Below are 16,922 nucleotides of genomic sequence, written 5' to 3'. Positions count from 1 at the left end.
GGCATCACATGAACTTTGTGTGTGTGTATTAAGAGAAATGTTTTGAAAAGGGGAGACAGCTTCTGTGTTTTTGCTTGTTTTGTAGTTTTTGGGAGCTGTTTTTTCAATAATGTACGTTTTAAATTGCAGGTTGCAGTTGCCTCTTCGGCCCCTGATTGTATAACATTAAACAAGTCGTCACTGCAGCAGTCGTTAGAGTTGTCGCCTCCCAACAAGACCCAACAAGACCCAACAAGACGATTAACCTGGGGCCTTTCTGGGTGGAGTTTGCATGTTCTCTCTGTGCTCACATGTACTCAGGTTTCCTCCCACAGATCAAAAGCATGTTAGGTTCATTGGTAACTCTAAATAGTCCCTAGGTGTGAGTGAGAACATGAATTTGTCTCGTTTGTCTCCGTGTGTCCCTGTGACTGACTTGCGACCTGTCCTCTCGTACAGTGACTGCTGGAGATAGACACCAGCTGCCCGTGACCCAGAAAGAAGAAGCGGGTAATGAAAATGGATGGATGGGAGTCATCTCTACATTGAAATGCTTTGGGACCTCTGATTCTCCAGATGAGGTAAAAAAAACAACAACCTTTTATAATCACTGAGTACTTGATGCATTTTTCCAAGTGATTCAAAAAGAAAGAAAAAAAGAATAAATTAATAATTTACTTTTGTTTATATTTTTAAGAAAAAAAGGTTTGTACAGCCTTTCAGATTTCACCAGGGACTTTATGGCCCTGTTCAGACCTAGCACTATATATCCATCTTGAGAGATTCAATTGCAAGGGGACATCTCTTATTGATGATCTGATGTGAATTACCCGCTCTGTATACAGATACACATGCAGCCGCGTCACACAGTGAGCTGTCAGATCAGTCTACCTGCTGATGTTCCTGTAAAAATTTTAAATCAGACATCTGAACAGGAATTTGACTTGCATTGTTGTGAAGTTGTCTCTTGATAAGCTTAACAGACACAATATAAGAGAAATATAATACAACTAATGACTTCACAGAGCTCTGTCAGAGTCATTAGGTGAATATAAGGTGAAATAGCATGCTCAGACTGTTGCCCTGTGATTGACAGCATATTATAGCTTACAGGGACCACAGTGGGTCCAATCAACTCTAAACAATCAGAAAAAACTAAAGAGAAACTCACCATGCAGCATCCTGCAATCCAGTTTTATTATCACAGCACCAACAAACATTTTTATAGAGAAGGATTCAGATAAACGGTTCATTAAAACTATTAGTTAAAAAAAACAGCAACAAAAAAACAAACACAAAAGCGATGTCTTCAGAATATTGCTGTTTAGTTATATTTAATTAGCAGTCAGCTAAGCTGACGTTTGTTGTTTTTTTTACCTCAAGATGTCCAGGTAAAAACTTGTTGCTTGCATGGGGTCATGTCAGTACATTAGGAGATCCTATAGTGCTGCTCAGGACTGATTGTGTTCAGACTATAAAAACATATATGGATAAGGGGTCCAGACCACCTTCATAGGTGGTTTGATTGAAGAAAGTTTTATTCAGATTTGTATTTACAGCTATCTGAAAGCAATCCGATAGCTAAGGATTATTTTCTGCTAGGTGTGACTTTAATCTTTGTTGCTCTTCATCTGAACATCAACAATAGCTGTGACTGTGACTGTTTCTACATAATCTGTAGAATATATGTATATTATATTATGTATGCAGTATATATATTATATATACTGCCTTCAGCATGACCTGAGCAGGCTGTATGCTTTAATAAATCTGCGTGGCTGAATGTTGAAATATTTAAAAATCCCTGGAGTCCTCCATTCTCTTCATGATGGATCAGTTCAAGTCATGTGCTAAACCTGCCAACTCTGTTTTGTGGTTGACCAGGTCCAACCCAGGAACCATTTCTTGGACTTCTGTCTCAAGTCCCCATTCTTCATACTTTACACAACTCAACTTGTCAGCTCTGATTGGAAAACTATTGACTGTAACAGAGCAGATGATTGGTTCTGGCTGCCGTTGCACTAACTGTTCTCGGCGCAGTTGTAACAGGGCTGACCCATGTCATCCCACCACTCCCAATCAGTGCCAATTAGTGTGAAGGTGAGTCAGTGTGAAGGTGATGATACTGGTCTGCCCAGTAACACAATCTCTCATTAGCAATTCTGTCCTTCATCTGAATGCAGCGAGCAGATGGTTCACGTTTTCTGGTGAGGGACTGGAAGCTTCGCTGCAGCAGTATTAAATGTTTCAGCAAAAAAGGCTGAACATCACAAGCACATCACCTGAACTTTACAAAAACACAAGTCACAAAGACAGGAAATTGACCTGCAGTCAGAATAAAGTACTATGAATAATGGACAAAGTGACAAGGAGAGATAAAGGTAGGAAGAAGGCAATTCTAGTAAGTGGGAAAAGAGAAATGACTAAAGTACAAACTGTCACCATTCGAGGTGTCTTGTATTGGCTTTCTTGTTTGTGGTTTATTTTGTATTTGAGTGTTCTGTTGTGTTTATAATTTAGTCCTTTGTTGTGCTTCCTATTTTCTCAGCCAGCTTTCCTGATTATTTAACTCACCTGTTCATCAGTAGCCTCTGACCTGTTGTCGCTCCACAGCTACTCCTCCCAGTCTATATGTTGTCAGATCAAGATGTAAGTCTGTTCAGTCTAATTTCCTTTTTTAAATTTTTGTTATTTCTTAGTTATGCCCACCTGCTGCTATGCACTTTTGGGTTCACCATCAACCACCAGCATTACAGAAACTTGAAGAAATTAACAAAACTGAAACCACAGACCTTGACAGCTGCTCTATGTATCAAACAAAAAGATTTGGGGAATATTTAGATGATAAATTTGATTAATTATCAATAATTACTAAATAAAGGTGCAACATTTCTTAAAGGAATGCATATCCCCCACCACCTTTCATGCCAGAGTTTTAGACTAAGATCATCTTCTGAAGAAAAGACAGAGTCGTAGCCATTTTTTTCAGACCTTAAACATAACGTTATTCACGATCTCATGCGGTATTATTAGATGTCTCAGAGTAAGTGTTGGGGATGACACTCAGCTAATATGATGTAAAATTTCAGCTCAATAACTGTAAAATTGACTGAATTAGAGCCTTTCTTGTGTTGGCTGACTTTGATGAGCTACTGAATTGGGATAATTCCAAGTTGTAGATGTACATCAGATGATTACTTTGAGTTCCATTGAAATCCATCCGGTGGTTCATGAGATGTTTTGCTAACAGCCAAACACAAACAAAGATATCTGATCAACCACTTTTCATGATGGTGGGAGGCTTAAAAACAGGACTAATTTGATCCTGTAGTGTGTTGTTGTCAAACAGAAAAATTAAAAAAAAAAAATTAACTTTTAAGGAAGTTGTCTTTTTTAAATGAATAAACAGAGATTGCATTTTGTCTGTGTATGTGGTGAGATAATTGAATGAATAATTGAAGGTCATTAATGTGTCAAAACTAAGCACTATTTATGCATAACTCTGAATTTAAGAAGCAATGTAGCTCTTTTTACTTGCTTCTTGCCTGATGCTAATGGAGTGTTAAATCACCATTTTTTCCCCACATAGTTTGTATTGTATAGTTATCTGTAGAATTACAAACAGATGTGAAGAGTGACCTACAAAGTTGATTCATGCAAAATTGTGCAAAAGATTTAAAAAAATGGAGATTTGAGGTTTCTGTTTGACAGCGATGTTTTGCACAGAAAACAAGTTACCACTTTACTGTCCACCGGTTTTAGTGAGCGGCATGTCAGCTTGTAGCAGCAGTGCTGATCAGAAGGAGGTCAAGTCCTGATCCTCTGATTACCATAAATGAAGCTGAGAGTGTCTTTGTGTCACACACTCGGGTGCTCATTGACAGATAATCGGAGGTTTTTGGTTGAATTCACACCGAATATGAACCATTACAATGATGACAAAGAGTGCTCGCTGAGTTACTCAAACATACAGCCTCTCAGCAGTGTGATTTAAAAAATCTGTCTTGGGCTGGAAACAAGAGCCATCTGCAGCTGAATGACACAGAGGACTGATTCCTTTAGCAGGCATAAAGACTTACACGCCACTTGGAGAAAATGCATACTGCTGATTATATAATACTCCAACATGGACTTGAGATCAATTAAAAAAATACTTAACCTTTTACTCAACTACTTTACAACAGAAAAGGAAAAAAATTGCTAACCACACTGTAATTAGGAGGCTAAAACTCTTTCATATGATTTATATAAATAGTTGTGAAGATGAAACTCCCTGAGTGTTTTACCACCATAAAACCACAGTAATATTTCCATGTCATGATAGCTAATTTGCCCTATTTTCAGTCTATGTGCTCCATTAGCCATTTTTTGCCTCAAGCTTTGTTTTCCATTCATGAGAATGGTTTTTCCACAGTAGCATGCTTCGAAATGTAATCTTTTCAGGGCCGCAGCGAGAAGTATTGATAGTCTTCTCCTTGAGCATAGTTATGTGTGCATGCACTGACGCAGAAAGTACTGAGTCTCCATGGTGCATGTACTGAATGATGTGTAGAGGGGGCAAGGCATAGATATTTAGAGCTAACCTCTAATTTATTTTTACTACTTCATAACTAATTTTAACACAAGGTTTTGTTTAGTTTATATAGAAACATAAATACATCCACATATTTCAGTTATTCCTTTTACAAATACCCCCATATCTCATTGACATTTAGCTCCTGTGAGGTGTGAATGCACAAACTGGGAGTTATTTTGTGCTAAGCATCAGCAAAAATGACCATAATGAAAACAAATCGTGGCATGGCTTTATATTGCTTGGAGTGGACAGAGTGGTGAACTGTAACACCAGCTGCAGCCCAGATCTTGAGTGCCTGTTGCAGAGCTGCAGCCTGGGCAGCTGTGTGGAAATGGCTCCCTGGATCATCGACAAGCAGCTGAGCCCATCTGACGCCTGGCTCTTCAGAGCATGGAGGGAGCACGCACTGCTTTGGTCAGCTCACGGTGCTAAACAAGAGCATTTACAAACCCCTGGATCTTTTATCCTGACACTAAACTCAGCACTGTCCTTAGTTTCTTTGAAGAATTTGTAAATGTAATGTAAAAATGCTAAAAACCATGTTCAAAACCATTTATTTGGTTTCTTCCTGGTACAATTTGGCTGTAAAACTGGCAGCCTTTAAAATGATAGCTCAGACATTTAGAAGTAGGTTCTGTGGAAATGTATGGAGCAACTAATATCTTTCCTGTTGTAGGTTGTTTTTTTGAACAGCCTCAGTTTGGAGAAAGATAATTTCTGACAGACTGACAACTCCATTCTTAAAAATGTCATTGTAATTCTTGCAAATGCTGTGTTATAAATCATTAACCCACAGTTCGTTTTGCATCACACAGTTATTTGTATATTTTATATATTTTTTTATATTTTCTCAATATTGTGAGATTCCTGGCAGAAATGCCTCAAGTTGCATGTGGCTACAGCTATCTGCTACCGCTCTACACATACAAATAACGAGGAGGGTTCAAATCTTTTTTTTAGATGCATCACAGACGTGAATGATTCTGAATCAAATTTCAGATGCCAAAAGTTAATTATGTTCACGTTAATCAGTGCTGTCGCTGTAAGAGTCAGCAGAGTCGTTGCTGTTTGTCCTAATAGTTACCATAGCTTCCTGTAGTAAAAACACGTTGCAGTGAAGCTGAGTGCTTTCACATCTTTTCCATCTTTTTTTTGCTGAACCCTTAACAATAAATGCCTCTAGATAACTGTTGAAGTTATCATAACACCATGAAATGTTTGATATATGTATACATTTACAGTGACATACATATGTTAGCTTTTCTATGGCATTTTCAATAGTAAGTTAGCATTTATGCTAATTGTTGGTCAGTAGCTCATAATTAACCAATTGCAACCTATCGACTGAAGGATTTTTGACATGTGCACTCTTTATTAGGCTTGAAAAATATATAAATCTGTGTTTGTTTATGTAAATCAAGTTGTAGTCATTTGAGTTTCAGGATAATCTAAATGCTCCAGTAATCATTTGATATTTGCATCACAGTCCTCTGAATGAAACTGAATTATGAGGCGCTTAAAGGTTCCCAACCCTAACAAATAACCACAGAATTCTTTCTAAGTAACAGTGTAATGCAAAAATATTAAAAACGTAAATGCTTATACAGCACGTTTAGGTGAACTACTATAAAATGTTTGAGACTGATGTTTTAATGGCAGCAATCCATTTTGGTCTTGGTCCTGCTTGAACTAGTTGTTAACCGCTTCAGTCAGGATTAAACTTTATTTCTTCAAACTGAAGCTGTTCAAAGAGCTACCTACAACAGGTAAGATGGTAGTTGTTCATAACTTTGCAGAATGCCACTTCAAAAGTTTTGAATTTATCACTTTAAATACAAATACCTTCAACTCCCGAACTCTTGTCTAACTTGCAAAATTGGTGTTGAATCTTTACAAAGTCTTATACATCAGTGTCACAGGAATACTGATCTTTTAATGTTATTTTATTTTAATTCATTATTTAAAACAGAATAACAAACAAAACTGATCAAGTAACTGGAAGCTGGAAAGCTGAAATTTTCTGAAAGCAACAGAAGACAAATAATGTATATTGTACAGGCTTGAAAACACAGATAGAACTCAACTAATAATGGTTTGAAGGTCCCAAAGTGACACAGCAAAACTATTGCTGGGGTCAGTTCTGACATTGCTGCGATATTCATATATCACAGGCTCCAGACAGGCCTCGCTGCAGGAGTGAAGGTCGGCCAGGAGGAGGTATGGGCTGTGTAAGCGCACAGGTGAACTGCGGTAGACTTCTTCATCATCTTCTCTTGTTGACTGCTTGATCACTGAAGACAGATGAGAGCAGAACGTGGGTCATTTAGGCACCGCATCCAGCAGATGTAGTCCTAGAAGGGGTCAACCTTGGGCACAAGGGTGTGAAAAACAATCTTTAGGACTCCAGATTCACGAGGACATCAAACCCACAGGCTGAAAACGAAATGAATTATTTCAGTAGTTGCAGATGACACAAATAAAAGACATTAAATGAATGTTGCCTGCTGCCTTTTACGCAAAGGTTTTAGACTAAAATATGATAAGAAGTTGTTATAGAACTCAGAGAATGTTAGGGATGACTCTCAGCCACTATCACATCAAAACTTTAGCTCAGTATCTGCAAAACCGACTATATAGCCATTTGTGTGTTGACTAGAGTCAATAGGCTGTGGTGTTGAATTGTATTGACTACGAAAAAATGTTCACCCGGTGATTAAATTCAGAGTTTCATTAAAGTCTGTCCAGTTGTTCATGAGATTTTTTTGCTAACAGACAGACAGACACACACACAGACACTGGAAGAGAACATCATCATTCATCATCAAACCTTTTTCTTGCTTAAGTTTTGACAGAAACAGTATCCTATGGGCAGAAATAACAAAGCAGACCGATGAAAGCTTGACATGCAGGAGCTGTGAAAGTCCTTCAGTCTGCCATTATAAATATGCCGTACCAAGCTCTTTTCATGGACAAAACTGTTCCTTGCTCAGCAGGTGTGGGATGCCAACTGACTGACTTTTGTAGAAGTTACAACGCTGGTTAAATACTTGAAAGGTTCCAGTGACCTAATGATGCCTTTTCACACCCGACAGTTCAGTTTCATGCGTTCTGCTTTTCAGGATTCTGACAGTCTCATAGGCAGAAACGGAGCAGACTTAGTTTAATGCTCCAACTTCAAACCCTCCATCCCCGTGACTCAAAATGAAACGGGCATTAGCATGACAAAATTGTTATTTTCATTGCTCCTAATAACTATGAAAAACACAAGAGAGAACTCCCAATTTTTCTTTCGTAATCAGTCAAGGTATTTCCACTTTTGTTTTTAGTGATTTTGTTCCCTGGTAAAGATCAGTGCTTTTTTGTTTATTACAGCTGTGTGTAATAAAACCTTCACCGCCATCTTCTCATGACTTATGCACACCTTATTAGCTCCAATCTAATGTTGCAAATGCCTGTTTTTGACTTCAACACTTTTATGGTTGTTCTTGTGACAGTTAAATGGAAAAGAAGCTGTTTTTTTCCCTCTCTGAAACATAAATTAATTTTCATCTGCCTCAACTGCACTTTAGCTGCATATCTGAAGCTTTTTAACCATTGTTTTTGTGTCAAAGTGTCCAGCTTGGTTGTGCACTCCTGCTAGTTTTGCAGCGACATGATTCAGGAATTGAGTCAACAATGAATTCCTCTTCTTACCAACATTTCACAAAGTCAAATATAAGGTGCTCTGTCTGATAACCTAAGCTTGGCTAAAAAGTGAGTCAAGCTAAAGGACAATAATCCCAAGCATACCATCAAATTTACAACACAATGACTGAAAATAAAGAGTTAAATGCCAACATTTTTTATGTCACAGTTTTAAACTTAGATCATCATGTGTTGAGAAATGGTTGAGCTGTTAGCGTTTTGGTCAAACCTTGAAAATATTATGCACAAGCACATGACATATCCCAAGATGGATGTCGCACTCAAAAGTACATGTTGTGAATCACTCCCAGCTACAACCACACTAGGTTTGAGCACAATATCTGTAAACCTGACTGACTTATGATCATTTTTTGTTTTGTCTAAGAGTCATTTTGAATTGAGTTGCATCCAAAAGTTAATCAGTTTTAGATGTTCATTCATTGTTTATTTTCTAAAAGTTTCACTAATATTCATCCAGTGGTTCATGTGATAATTTGCTAACAGAGAGAGTTGACTCTAATTAGTTACTGGCAAAATTTTAAACAGGTCTTGCCCAATCTGTTAGCACTCAGGATATGTGTTGGGCATCAGTCTCAGCTACTACCACACCAAATTTTAGGTCAGTACCGGTAAAATTGACTGAGTTCAGGGACGGCTGGTATCAGTGGGCTAGTAGGGCTCAGCCCTCCCTGGTGTTTACAATATAAATGTTAAAAGGGCTAACTTTTTACAGCCCCATTCAGCCCCTTGTCTTGCCTGGTACAGAATGATTGACAGCTGTCTTGTCCCGCCCCTTGTTTGCTGCTCATTGTGTTATAATCTTGCCTGTGTTTGCCATGCCTGTGATAATCATGTTAATTCTCGTCACCTGGGTCCGCTGTTGATCACCTTCCCCACACCTGGGCGGTGGCCTATATATTCTCCTTCTCTGCTCTCCTCCAGTGCCAGATTATGAAAGCCCAACAGCAAGTAATTCTCCAGCGTTCTCGGACTGACTTCCTGTGCCTTGACCCTGCTCACGTCTCTCGGATTTTTCCTCACGTCATGTGGTGTGGATGTTTTAAGAGTTTGAAGGTACTTTAATTCTGAAAGACTAAATTAAATTAGGAGGGTGGTGGTGGTGTGTGAAACACCAGTAAAGGCAGGACTTCAGCTGTGATGCTTCACACTTCAGAGAGCACATGCATGCCTGTTCATATGAAACAGATAACCGGACCACTTGCCGTGCCAGCAGTGCCATCTTAACGCTAGATCTGGCCCAGACTTGTCTGCCATGTTGGATGGGATTGACTCCAACAAGTAATGGCAAAGTTTTAACTACAAATCTGGCAAAAATCTTTTGAGTTTGCTACCGCCACATCAAATTTTAGCTTGATATCTGTAAAACTGACCGATTTATTGTCATTTTTTTTCTGTTAGGGTCCATCAAAGTCCGTCCGATATTTTGCTAGCAAACAGACAAGTTAACACACACACACACTCTTAGGCTCACTGCAACCACTGAGCCACCTTTTAGTCACTGAGAACACTTTGCATATTGAGCAAAGTTGTTGAAAAACAAAGAATAATTTAAAAGGTGGTGCTGGACCCCAGTCAACATGCTGCTGGCACAGCTTCTGGAAACATGTGGGCTGCATTTGTACCATTTTCAGAAAGAAACAGGTTTAAGTAATGTGCAAATCTTTTGCGTCTACAACAAATATGGAGCAGGAAACTGTTGTATTGTTGACCCTGTGGGGACATCTGCTGGTAGAAAACATAACCCTCAGTGAGGTGACCAATGTTTAAAGAAGATTTATTCAGAGTAAAGCTTAAATGGTAAAATCAAACTCCTGACCTTTATGTGATGGAATGAAATGAACTGAACTATTCATGTCTGCAAAATTAAGAACATCCCAGAGAGAAATGAGCCAAAAGTCTAGCATATTAGATGTACAATAAAGATCCCAACTGGATTTAACATTTAAACAGGTTTTATCTCTGGCAGCAGATTATTTAACCTAAAAAAGGGATCTGGGAAAGTTAGATTATTGTTCTGCCTCAAATTATAAGTAAAGTGATGATTTTGTGTGTTTGTCCAGTTTGATTTTTTGATTTATGAGCTTTATTACCATTATGAATTTAGATGCTATTACCTGTCTTTGCCTCTAGATGTCCTCAGTACCTTTATGTTGCTTTTAGAGCATCTTGTCTTCACCCTGCCTCTGAGCTCTCACTTGCAGCTACTTTATAGTAATCAAAACTGTGTGTGCGTGGGATGGGGCAGCCATAACATGACATGACTTCGCTTTTGTTACTCCGGTTTGCTTATCTATGGATTTCCTTTGGCTGATTTTTCCTGCCCTGATCACATTTGACTATCAGCATATGAGGCCAGCAGCAGTATTATAAAACTCAGTTCTCTTTCATTCTGTTTCAGATCTGTTTGCTCCAAGCTACATGATGCTTCTAACATATTTTTTTAACTCAGTAAGGAAAACAAAAAGTGTTTCTGTGGTGACAATGGCGCAAGGGGGAGGGTTTTAGTGTGACAGCAGGAAACCCTTTAAACCGTCAACCAACTCAACAGAAAAGAGGCAATGGGTGAATTTCTATTGGTTTTTTATAGTTTTTATTCCTGTTAAATTAATACAAATTAACAGATAAGTGTTCAGTATTTATCTTTTCAACTCCTTTTTTTCATGTCTACTGTATAAACCTTTAACCCCTACATCACCAGCTGCCCCTGTACTGGGGGCAGCAGCACTGCCAACGAGATCAATCCAATAGGCCTAGGGATTAAGGGGTTAAATGAGTATTTCTACATTTGTCTGCTTCAAAATACAATTTAACCATAATGCTGTGGTATAAAAGCACTGTATATAAAGATAGCATAACTGCAGAAACGAAAAAAATGGTTTACTTTGCGTCTAATTTATTTCCTGAGTGACAGAAATGCACTACTAGAGACATGGTGTAGGAGGATATCTCTCAAAACAGAACGCACTGTTCGTAAAAAAACATTTATAATGTAGTTCTCAGCTTAGGACGCATGTTTTTGTTTGAATTGACACTTATTCCACAAATGAGAATTAATTCAGTATTCACACCCTTGTTTTCCTGAGGTGCTTTTGTACATTATTTGCAATCTAGCTACTTCCCCATACTTTGTGTCATTTTAGCCATTCACACATCAGAACTTGCAGCTTTATCAGGAGAAGGCTGCAACGACTTTGGGTTTTTGTAGCTTTTGCATTTTGCAAAGTACTTGACTTTTATTTACAAGTATTTCCACTGTCTCTTCCTTCAAAAACATTGTTCTCTTTCAAATCTGCTTCAGCCTACTAGCTCTTTTTTTGTCTTCTTCAGCTACATTTAGTTTTTATGTAGTTCTATTAGCTTTCAGGCAGCCTTTTGCTACATTTGGCTTTTAGCTAGTGTTTTGCTTTTTTAAGCCTTCTCTCAGTTGTCTCACCTGCTGTACAGGTATGTGTTGGGGTTGACACCAGCCACTATTTGGTCATTCTCTGTGAGCAACCTGGCATGAAAGACATCATACTATGGAGTGACCTGTTGCTTTGCTTTGAGGAATGAAATGTCAGCCCAGCAAGCCACCTGAAACGCAGCAATGGAACAAATGGGTCAGTCGCAGTTTATTTGGCCATGAGTTTTTGTTCTGACAGCATTTCCTTCAGGTGAAGCCTCACACAACATTGGTAGCAGAGAATGACCAGCACCCCAGGGATTTTGCAGCTGCAGCTGTGGTTGTTGCTGCATTAACCCTTTGAGTGAACAGAGCAGAACTAAGGCAGGAGGCCATAGCTTTAGGAGAGATCGTGCATCTTTGAAGCGAACTATGATTTTGTAATGGGCTTGCAGCCATCAGTGATGAACAAAGGTGCTGTTAGATTGGCAATGGGCTGACGATGTAAACATTTTACCACAGAGGCAAAAGCACAGAAAGCAGTGTTAGTTTTTGCTGTAATAATTTGGGTGTAATAGTAAGATCTAGCCGACGTCGAGGGCTTCAGTGATGTGGTGAAGGTGTGCTCTTTGACAAACAAATCTATGGTGGCTGACAGATGCAAACAGCTAAACACGCCTCAAACAAATGCAAAGAAAACATGCAGCAGAAAAAAATAAAAACAGAGCTTTTTTTCAGTAGCTTTCATGTCTTGAGACCAGATGATGAAAAATTAATGTCGAATTGTTTCATTAGACAAGAGTGATAAGACACACTTAGTCTGATTTTAAAGCATTTTATGTATTTTTTTAAAAAATATTTAATAAAAAAAAAAATAATGCTTTTTTTCTAAAGAGCTTCCATGTCCTGAGACCAGGCAATGAAAAATTAATGTTTCATTAGACTGGAGTAACAAGACACATCCACTTAATGAAACAATTCAACATTAAAAATATTAATATAAAATGCTTTAAAATCAGATATAATTAGGTGGGTCTTATTTATCCAGTCTAGTGAAACAGTTCAACATTACATCTTGGTCAGGGGTTCATGTGTTATGAAGGGGATTTCATTTTTATTTTTCAAGTGTCATTGGTTAGTAATTTGTTAATGGTCCCTTAGCAAACCACTGTGTTCAGGAGGACGGAGTACAGCAAGGTGTGGCCAGGGGTGGAAATTAAAAATTTTCTCCACCAGCCACTCAAATATTTTACCAGCCACTATTTTTTGTTGTGACAAAAAGTTATTTCATATGATGATGATGATGATGATGGAGGTGGGTGGAAGCAGTTGTGCTGCCCTACAAGCTGAACAACTCCTCTTTCATGGAAATAACTAGATTTTCTTATTTTTTTATTTTTAACCATTAAAAGATGCAAATCTGTACATAAAAAATCAGACAAGTGAAATTTATTTCTGTGGAGTGTTTTTGAAGTATTTTTTTGTGCTTTTGTAAGTTTTTGTATATAAGTTGTAATGTTTTTCAGACACTTGCTGCTTTTTATGCATAGATCTATTTGTGCTACCCGCTTATATTTAACAGGTAGGATATTCTGATGAAGGAAGTGATTTTTGTGGTTTTAGAAAGGTTTTCGTCGTGGATATAAATTGTTCCAATGCTATGCTAAGAATAACTTCTAAGCTTCCACTTCAGTATCCAATGATATTTAACATTAACACGAACCGCTGTAGTTTTAAGTTTGTAAACATGATGGTAGCAGTTTTTGACGGGTAGCACCGACCGTTAGACATAGCTGTTTATCCGTGCTACGGTAGGAAAATCTGACGAGGAAGCACAGATCGTCAGAACACCGAACGCACACTGACCGACGTCATGACGTCATTGATTTAGTTTAAAAAAAAACGTTTAACTTTCGGTTCTTTGCTCGACTACTCTTGAAAAACATTTTTGTTGTCTGCCACCCGCTTAACTCCCGAAATGTTCCGCCACATTGCTAATGCTACTCCTCAAATTGTTTCTTCTTCTTCTTCTTCTTGATTTTTATTGGTGGTTGGTAAACAACTGAAGGAATCAATACCGCCACCAACTGGTGAAGAATCTCTGCTAAACTTTTCTCCTTCTTGCATTTAGCAGCAACTCGACCACATTGCTGCCCCCTATATGTCAGGAGGACAAATAACACCTTTTCTGTTCAAACCCGCCTCAACCCACCACAGTGGCGTGTGTGTTGATCAAATTCACCCTCCACTTCAAATACTTACCTGCATTTAGCCAGTGGCAGGTGCTAATTTCCACCCCTGGGTGTGGCTGACCTATTTCTCACTAACCACTGGTTCAAATGATAGGAAGACTCAGCTCAGTCTGCCTCAGTTCTCTTGGTGGCTTGGTGCGCTTCAGTTTTGTGGAGTAAGTTTGCATCTGTTCATTTATTTGCTGGTGTTTTTGGCCATTGTTAGTGTTTTGGGGTTTTGTGTATCATTTGTTCTTTCCATTTTCAATAGGCAATCAAAAATCAAATAATGAAAAACTGACTGGTTATTTTGTTTTTTTGTTTTTGATTACTAAAATGAAAAAAAAAAAAAAGCCTGGTTTTTCATATTTCATTTTTATGCTTAGATCAAAAACACAAAATGGAAAAATGGGCAGGAGGACAGATTTTGAATTGTTCAGGTTTAGGTGACCTGGAAGTGGCTCTGTGTGAGTCAGTTCAGGATACTATGGCGGCGGTAGAACCGCTCACTATTTTGATCAATGACTTGTTTAACAGTTTAAGATCCTCAAAACTATAAGTCTCCATGGCTGATGGGTCGGACTGGATTATCTGGTCCTTTTCACATTTTAGGTTTCCCAGTAACACAGATTTAAGGAGGCAATGGGAAGCTGCAGTAAGAAGGGAGGGTTTTGTTGCTACAGTTGTCTCAGCTCTGTAGTGAACATTTCAGACCAGAGGGCTTTAACAGGACCAGCATAGAGATAATGTGACCCGACCTGTCTTCAACTTCTTATCTCATCTTCAAAGAGGTGTTTTTTTTAAGTTACATGCTAACAGAAATGTCTATGATTCATATGTAAATTAAAGTTAATATCACACTTTTGTTAAACCTGTTTTACCGTTAGTTTTACCGTTTTCCTGCATGTTTAGGAATTAATGATGTATTGTGTATTACAATACACTGTGGGATACTAAAACCTGTTTGTTTTTAATGAAGTTGTTTTTAAGTATTATGTATCTTATATTTTAGCCTGTAGCAACAAGGAACACAAAAACCTGAAAGTGAACCCCACCTCTCCAGCCCCAGTTAAAGCAGGGGAGTGTGAGACGCTGGAATGACCTGGAGTTTTCAAAGATTGCTTTTCCAGGCCTTTAAAAACAAAAAAAAACAATGCGTGTGTGTGCATAGACACCACACAAAAATATAAAGAAATTATTGATGTGGTGTATACAAAAGGCTCAGGATTGTGTGTGTATACGTGTGTGAAAGAGTGAAATAAATTGAAATGAACAGTCAAACTTGTTTCTTTGTTAAAATATGAAATGTATTGAAATATGCCATACCATATGTCTATATTAAGAGCAGAAAACAAAGTATTTCAGCATGAAAGTACATATTTTTCATGTGTGAAAGCGTCCTGTATCATAACTACATCTCTGCTGTTTGTAACCAAACAAACTGTGTGAAAATCGGGTAAAGATTCAGAGAATTATGATTATTATAGTTGGGCATACAGCTTCCTCTGTACAAAGAATTTAACTGGGAGGCGCATGAGGGACCCAGCAAACATGGTGGTCACGCTGGTACGTCAGTTTAACCAGGCAACGCCAATGTTGTTTGCACAGATGACTTCAATCTTGAACAAATATCGCTCATCTAAGTATGTGTTTCAGGAACGTAGCCTGAATTATTGGAAGGTTAAAAAAAATATTTTTATGTGTTTAAATCAAGAAAACACTTTGTTGCCACAAAATGGTGACATTATATGATGGACTGTGGGAGTGGATAGCTCCTGGAATTAGATTTTTAGGACAAACCTTTGCTAAATAATGAAGAACACAGTCATGCAGTATTTTTCCTTAAGGGATGGTTTTTATCTGCTGACTGTGGTCATATAGGTACCTTTATGTTTCTGAGAACCTCTTATTGACTTAAACATAGGCTATGTCTTTTTGCCTTGGTTTAAACTGAGGTAATACATGCACTTTACGGGCGTATGCTTCAGCGGCAGAGATGATCTGGCAGAGAAGTTGTCTTCATTGTGTACACAGCACATAGGACCCCACAAACATCATCGTCCTGATGGAGAAAGCTCAGCAACATCTGTATTTCCTTCGAACATGGAAAATGGAATCAGTTTCTTTAGAGCTCTCCTTCTTAGGAAAAACTCGTTTTCCCTACTAGGTGCCATTAAACTCTACTGAATCTTCTTATGCTCAATATGCTCAGTCCTTTGTGCAGTAATGAATAAGTTGAAATATGTTCTTATCCCCCCCAAGGGACGGCTCCTGAAGTCCTAAAGCAAAAATGAAATGATACCTGACTTGGTAGGGTGGAGGGGGAAACCAAAGGACGGAGGGACCGTCCTAGTTCTTATGTAGGGTGAAATTGAAGAACACTGCTTGATACAAAGACATGGCCATGTCTTAAGTGATACAGGTTGATTTTCAGCCCTTAATCTAGATTTAGGCTTTTTATTCCCCCATTATAGTGTGACTGACACACCCTTTGTCCCTACAGTGCTCATGCAGGAAAGTGTCCTTAAGGTACTGTGGAGGACAGTTAAGCATGTTAATCACACAGTGGGGCAGTAAAAACATCAATGATTATATACAAAAAGCAAAATATAGATTCAGATAAATTTGTTTGTACCCTTTTGTTAAAGAAAGGAAAACACACAAAGGTCCTTTCACAGATGTTCAACAGGATTTAGATCAGGGCTCAGAGGTCACTTCAGAATGGTCCAATGTTTGGTACTGAGTCACTCTTGGTGTTTTTTTCTGTGTGTTATTAAATCTAAGCAGAGGCGGCTCCAGAGATTTTTTTCTGCAGGTGCTAAGGGGGTGCTAAGCATTTTATTGAGGGTGCTAATGAAGGATTATTTGTTCTTACAGTTCTCAACACACAGACGCAAGCACAAACATATACAGGTGCTGGTCATAAAATTAGAATATCATGAAAAAGTAGATTGATTTCAGTAATTCCATTTAAAAAGTGAAACTTGTATATTATATTCATACATTACATACAAACTCATATATTTCAAATGTTTATTTCGTTTAATTT

At 38.2% G+C, this 16,922-nt stretch overlaps 1 protein-coding gene across 3 annotated transcripts in view; it reads left to right on the top strand.

Moving 5' to 3' along the window:
* Positions 1–386: 386 nt before the first annotated feature.
* The window catches only part of LOC108236420, a 28,534-nt gene continuing 11,998 nt past the window's right edge, over positions 387–16,922 (top strand). Inside the window, exon 1 of one of the 3 annotated variants that reach the window (XM_025004850.2) lies at positions 387–560. The gene's annotated coding sequence lies outside the window, so the exon portion shown is untranslated. Of the gene's footprint in view, positions 561–13,972; positions 14,050–16,922 lie in introns of those variants that run through there. The other 2 variants (XM_037977985.1, XM_025004848.2) reach the window with 2 other exon arrangements.

The sequence above is a fragment of the Kryptolebias marmoratus genome, linkage group LG10, assembly GCF_001649575.2.
Source record: "Kryptolebias marmoratus isolate JLee-2015 linkage group LG10, ASM164957v2, whole genome shotgun sequence".
Classification (NCBI taxonomy): Eukaryota; Metazoa; Chordata; class Actinopteri; order Cyprinodontiformes; family Rivulidae; genus Kryptolebias; species Kryptolebias marmoratus.
Note: the sequence above shows the minus strand (reverse complement) of the source record. Positions and strands in the feature narration are given on the sequence as shown.